General features: G+C 37.7%; 1 pseudogene; it reads right to left on the bottom strand.

Moving 5' to 3' along the window:
- Positions 1-2146: 2146 nt before the first annotated feature.
- On the bottom strand, positions 2147-6419 carry LOC131037071 (pentatricopeptide repeat-containing protein At2g13600-like; annotated as a pseudogene).
- Positions 6420-6571: the final 152 nt, after the last annotated feature.

Genomic DNA, 6571 nt, shown 5'->3' with positions numbered 1-6571 from the left:
CCCCATTTGCAATGGGGCAATGTGTGTAAAAGGTCACAACATAACCCTTCTCTCTACCTCTCTCTATCTCACGCTTTTCTCTTTCCCAAGATCTAGACCTATCTCTACATCTCTACCCCTCTTACCCAAACCTCTCCCAGGGGTGCTCCCCTCAACCTCGTTTTGGTCTTGCCCCCATCAAACTATAATTCTAAGCAAGTAATGAGCCAATGATGAATCATGATCATAAATCATATTTTCAATTTAATAGAAATCTCCAATTTGACAATTTCATTTGTGAAATTTTATTTAGTATTCGAGAACTCTTAGTATTTACTATTTCATATTTACAATTTTACTATTTTACTAATTTGTCAAGGTTTCATTTGAAATATAATTCTTATAAATCTTTTCACAACTAGTTTTTAAATATTATATATATATATATATATATAAGCACCACACCCTGCGAACCCCTGTCGTCCTCAAACTTAGGCCCTTTGTCCCCCATTCCCGAAACCCATCCCCGTATCCCCATTCCCAATGGCCATTGAACACTGGTTAATGTACCATTGATCGTATTCTTTAATTAATTTGAAGATTAAAAAACACTTGTATTTTGATTTTAAATTAGAAAACAAATACGATCAAAAGTGTATTCTGATCCCTGCATAGTTTAATACATCACAAATCATTGAGAGAACACAAATGCCAGGAACGTCAGACAAACATTACAAAGTAGTTATATGAAGTCTTAATGTCCTGGAGAGCCTTCAGAGGCCCATAAGCAAGCTATAGGTACACTCAACTACATCGCAGATGCTAAAGACATAAATACTAACGTGCCATCATGATCATAAATGTGCACTCTGTATGGAGGCCTTCAGTTACATCGAAAAGGCCATATAAATACGTTAATTGGTATATACAAGAATATTTTCGTCCTTATTTTTTATTTTGAGGAGTCATAGTTAAAGAAAAAAATGGCCATTTCACATGGCAGATTTAATACATCACAAATCATTTAGTGAACACAAATGCCAGGAACGTCAGACAAACATTACAATGTAGTTATATGAAATTTTAATGTCCTGGAGAGCCTTCAGAGGTCCATAAGCAAGCTCTTGAATCCTTATGAGGTTTCTACAAAGAAAAAACATGTCGATTATGTGAGTTTGATGTTCATTGTTTTCTTCGTGTTTATTAAAATTTAAGTTCACTGTAGATTGAGTTTGCATGTTTGAAGCATGATTTCAGTCGATTTTATAGCACATTGAGCAATTTTTTTTGCAGGAATACAGCATCAGGGGAGCGTGCTTTACAGTTTGCATGATCATCAGGTCTGTGTCCTTGAATTAAACCAAGAATATCTCGAGCAAATACATGGCCTTTCAAGCGTTTCTTAATTTTTCTGACTGAAATTAGTGGCAATCTAGAATTTGAACCTAAGAAATGGGCATTTTTTCCTTTAGCTATGACCCCTCAAATAGAAAATAAGGACAAAAATATTCTTTTATAAGCCAATTAACGTATTTATATGGCCTTTTCGATGTAATTGAAGGCCTCCATACAGAGTGCACATTTATGCTCATGATGGCACGTTAGTATTTATGCCTGTAGCACTTGCGATGCAGTTGAGTGCACCTAGAGCTTGCTTATGAGCCTCTGAAGGCTCTCCAGGACATTAAGACTTCATATAACTACTTTGTAATGTGTGTCTGACGTTTTCTAAATGATTTGTGATGTATTAAATCTGCCACGTCAACTATTTACATTGCAGTTAGCAAAATTCTGGTGCACATTTTGGCTCAGGATGGCACTATACTTCTCATCCAGATGGAGTTTATGATGTTGCTAACTGCACCTACAGGTTGCTTATTGGCCTCTGAAGCCTGTGCAAAACAATAATGCTTGAGATGATGGCTTCAAAATGTTTGTTCTAAAGAGCACTCAATAAAGAGCACTCAATTATACTGAAAAGGGGTGAATCAATATAATAACGAACTTTTATTTTTCAAAAACTTAATTAATCATAATAGTAATACTTCAAAACTTAATCAATCACAACAGGAAAACGTATGCAAGATCTAGCAATTAAGAACACAAGATGAGCACATGATTTACGTGAAAACTCTTGTGGGAGAAAACCACGGCAAAATATTGCTTGTATTAGAAACTTCTTACAATCTTTGTAGGCACCAACCTTCTAGAGACACCAATCCCCACAATTGAGCACCAACTCAGCAAGAGACACCAATCTTCTTGAATACGAGGCACCAGCCTCCAAAATAATCATGTAATGAATACTTGAGCTCGTCTTGAATCAGATTTAATTCTCCTTTAGAAATCAGCTCAATACTTCACCAAAATCTGCCTTAACACATGCTTGATATATCTCATGAAATTTACTCCAAAAGTCTTCAGAAAATCTGCATATAATTTGCAATATTTTCTGCTCATAAGTCTGCAATAATTGTTCTTAAATTCTGCTCATTAGTCCTGCAATAATTGTTCTCAATAATCTGCAATAATATTTTTCAATAATCTGCAATAATGTCTTTCATAAGTCTGTTACAATATTTCTTCACAAATCTCCAACAATGTCTTTCACAAATCTGCTACAAAATGACTTTTATATCTGCTCTTTCTTAGAAAAGATAATCAATGAATGCTTGCCTTTAAAACATTTTGCAACTGCACTTTATATCTTTACCAAATGGTGCGATTTCAGCCAAGGACATCTAGTTTCACAAGGGATGTAACTTTTGTTTTTAAATGCACCTTTGCATTTAACCCTTGTCACCCTATAAGAGGTCGGCCACAGCAATAACTATTTCCTCCAAACATGGGTTTGCCCATGCATAATTATTTTTGCAACTTAACATTTAAATTGTCTCCTTCCTTGTCTAATAAAGTCTCGATAATAGTGTCATAAATTTGGTACAATCCATCCTCCAATCTTGGTCTTCAAATGCCTTTTACATCAATGACAACAATTCCAACATGTCCAAGTTCAAAAAAATACGACTGGCTTTCAGACAACAGATATGTCTTGAATTTTCACATATGTTTCTCAATTGACAGTCTCTTCCATATGAATTGAGGGTAGCATGTAAAGTACTTCAAGCAGCAATGTTTTGGGCTTTGGTTGATCACCATAAGAACTATAGGGCATTTTCTCATAACCCCAAAATCAATGGCTAAATAAATGATGTGGTCTAAATGAATGTACTCTTTTTCATCTCTAAACCATGAAATACTCTGTCCATAGCAGGGGCATACCCCTCTCCCTTATTTTCACCAGACTTATCCACAATACTGTAGACTTCCATTTATGGACATGCTACGTCTTCTACAAGAAATGTATACACCCTATTTTTCACTTCAATCCAGCTGTATCCTGGCATTTTATTCAATTCTTTATCTTTCATAAACTTTCTTATCCTTTGTACTCCATCCCATCTGCCCACTGCAGCGTAAATATTTGACAGGAGAACATAATTTCCAGTATCTGTAGGCTCCAACTCAAAAATTTGATCTGCCACATGTTCTCCTAGATCTGTATTATGATAGATTCTACAGGCAGCAAGCAAAGCTCCCCATATGCGAGAATGTGGTTTTAATGGCATGGTTTTGATAAAATTATAGGCCTCTTGTGGATGCCCAGCCCGACCAAGTCTACCATACAAGCATAGTGTTCCATGTTGGGTGTGATGCAATAATCTTTAATCATGCAATTGAAATTTTGCCAACCTTGATCAACAAGACCTGCATGACTACATGCAGACAAAACAGCAGTGAAGGTGACATGGTCTGGTTTTAAACCTGTCTGCTGCATCTGCTGAAAAATTGAGAGAGCATCCTCTCCATGTCCATGAATGGCATGCGCGGAAATCATTGCAGTCCATATGACCACATCCAGTTTAGATGTCTTTTCAAATACTTGGCATGCATCTTGTAGACTACCACATTTGGCTTACATATCTATAATCGCACTTGTCACAAAGACATCTGAATCAAGGTCTCTTTTAATTATGTAATCGTGGATCTCCTTGCCCCGTAGCAGAGCTGCTACTTGAGAACATGCAGAGAGAATGCTTGCAACGGTGATATTGTTAGGTTGTATACCTGCCAGTTGTGCTTGGCGGAAGAGTTCGAGGGCCTCATTGCCATACCCATGTTGGGTGTTCAGTGCAATCATCGCATTCCACGAGGATACGTTTCTTTCACACATTTTATCAAATACATTTTCTGCACTCTCCTTATCACCGCACTTAGCATACCCTGCAATCATTACATTGTTTGAGACAATATTTCTGTATGACATTTCGTCAAACTCTTGACGTGCAGTCAGCACTCTCCCGCATTTGGCATACATGTCAATCAAGGCATTACCCACAACAACATCTGTGCTAAGATTACTGCTTTTGATTATGTAACCATGGATTTCTAACCCCAGCTTCAAAGCTGAAAGGCGAGCACATGCAGATAGAACACTTGAAATGGTGACGGAATCTGGTTTCACATGTCTTTTCCATTTGATGAAATAGGTTTATGGCTTCTCTACAACATCATTTCTGGACGTGAGTTGAAATCATTGCATTCCAGGATAGCAAATCTCTTTCAGACATGTTGACAAACACATGGCCTGCGACCTCTAGACTCCCGCAACTTGCATACAAGGTTATGAGAGCATTGCTCACGGCAATGTCAAATGCAAAGGCTCGATTTCGAATTATGTAAGCATGGATTCCCTTGCCCTTTCGGAAATTCTCTAAACAGGCACATGCAGAAAGGACACTTGCAATGGTAACTGCATCTGGTTTCACTCCAGCCAGTTGCATTTGACCAAACAGGTCTATGGCATCAGAAAAATGCGCATTTTGTGCATAGCCTGCGATAATTGCATTCCAGGAAATCATGTCTCTCTCGACCATTTTTTCAAACACTCGTCTTGCTAATTCTATGGCCATGCATTTCGAGTACATATCAACCAGGGCATTCCCTACAGAAACATCTATCTGAAGTCTGCTTCTAATGACATAAGCATGAATTTCCTTGCCTTGCGACAAGCCACAAACGGAGAGAACACAGAGGATGGTTACTGTATTAGGTTTCACGCCTGACATTAACATTTGATAAAAGTGTTCCAAAGCCTGATCAGCATGTCCAACCTAACTATAACCAGCAATCATCGCATTCCAAGAAACCGCATCTTTCAGGTTGATCTCATTGAACACGCGATGCATCCCATATCCCCCAACATTTTGCATACATGTTTAAAAGAGTATTTCCTACAAGAACTTCTGATTGAACTCCACATTTTATACTGTATGAATGGACATTCTTACCCAATTCTGTAATCTCCAAGCAAGCACACACTTGAAGCACCGTAGCAATAGTGACAATTGGGCATTTCCCCAGATAAGCGCATCCTATCGAACACCTCCAAAGCCTCGTAACAATACCCATTCTGGGAGTAACTTGCAATCATAACGTTCCACAATACTAAATCTCGCTGAGGCATTTTGTCAAACACAAGGCGGGCATCCTCAACATTCCCACATTTACCATACATGTTTACAATTGCCTTCGCTACACCCAAATCTCCCTCAAACCCACATTTAATTAACAAGCCATGGATGTGCTTGCCCTGTTGCAGGAAGGACATGCCAGCAGAGGCCTTGAGAATACTAGGAAATGTAAACTTATCAACCCTTACCCCTTTTAATTGCATTTTTCTAAACAGTTTAAGTGCTTCTTCACAGCACCCATGCATGGCATATGCCCTGAAAATGGAATTCCATGAGATTAGGTTTGGATTATTTATTCTATTGAAAACCAATCTGGCATTTGCCATACATGCTTATGAGTTTGTAAGTAGGGAAACATTTTGCTCAAAGTTGTTGCTAATAATTTGGGTATGGGTATGGATTTGCTTACCTTCTTCCAGGGCATTTTTGTCTGCACACTTTTGTAGCAGAGAAGCGTGTCTCTGGGTTAGCTGTAATTCCATGATGGTTTGAGGAATCCACGAATTCCAGAGCTTTTCTTAACTTACCACTTTCGCACAATGTGAAAATGGATTCCTTAATGGGTGTTTCTGTTAGGGGTTGTTTAATTGGAGTAGAGATGAAAGGGGTAATGGAGTATATATGGAAATGCAGGATCCTGAGAAGTGAATGCAGTTTATTGTAATGAAATGTTTCCCTCCGCCATTGGAGCATGTTGAGGAGAGCTCAAACAATAGAAATAATCAGTACCAGCATTTTGAAAACAAGCAAACTTATGTATCTGTAGGAATTTTCTGTAGAATTCTATCCTCCTTCACAATTATGAAATACATATATACAACACAACTGAGATTTAAGGTAGCATGCTTCGTCCTGAGCTCGAAACCTGAAGTATCAGAAATTTTATAGAAGAACATTTCGGTTACGGTGATCAGTAACTTAAATCTGTAGAGTGACCACATAATAGGAAGCTGTTAAATAGAGGATGTTCTAAGATCCAAAATAAAAAATTTTAATTTAAATTTTAAACATATTTTAAAGGTTGCGTTGGACATTTTTTCTTAGTTTAAAGTTTCTGA

Source organism: Cryptomeria japonica, chromosome 7 (assembly GCF_030272615.1).
Source record: "Cryptomeria japonica chromosome 7, Sugi_1.0, whole genome shotgun sequence".
NCBI classification, from domain to species: Eukaryota; Viridiplantae; Streptophyta; class Pinopsida; order Cupressales; family Cupressaceae; genus Cryptomeria; species Cryptomeria japonica.
Note: the sequence above shows the minus strand (reverse complement) of the source record. Positions and strands in the feature narration are given on the sequence as shown.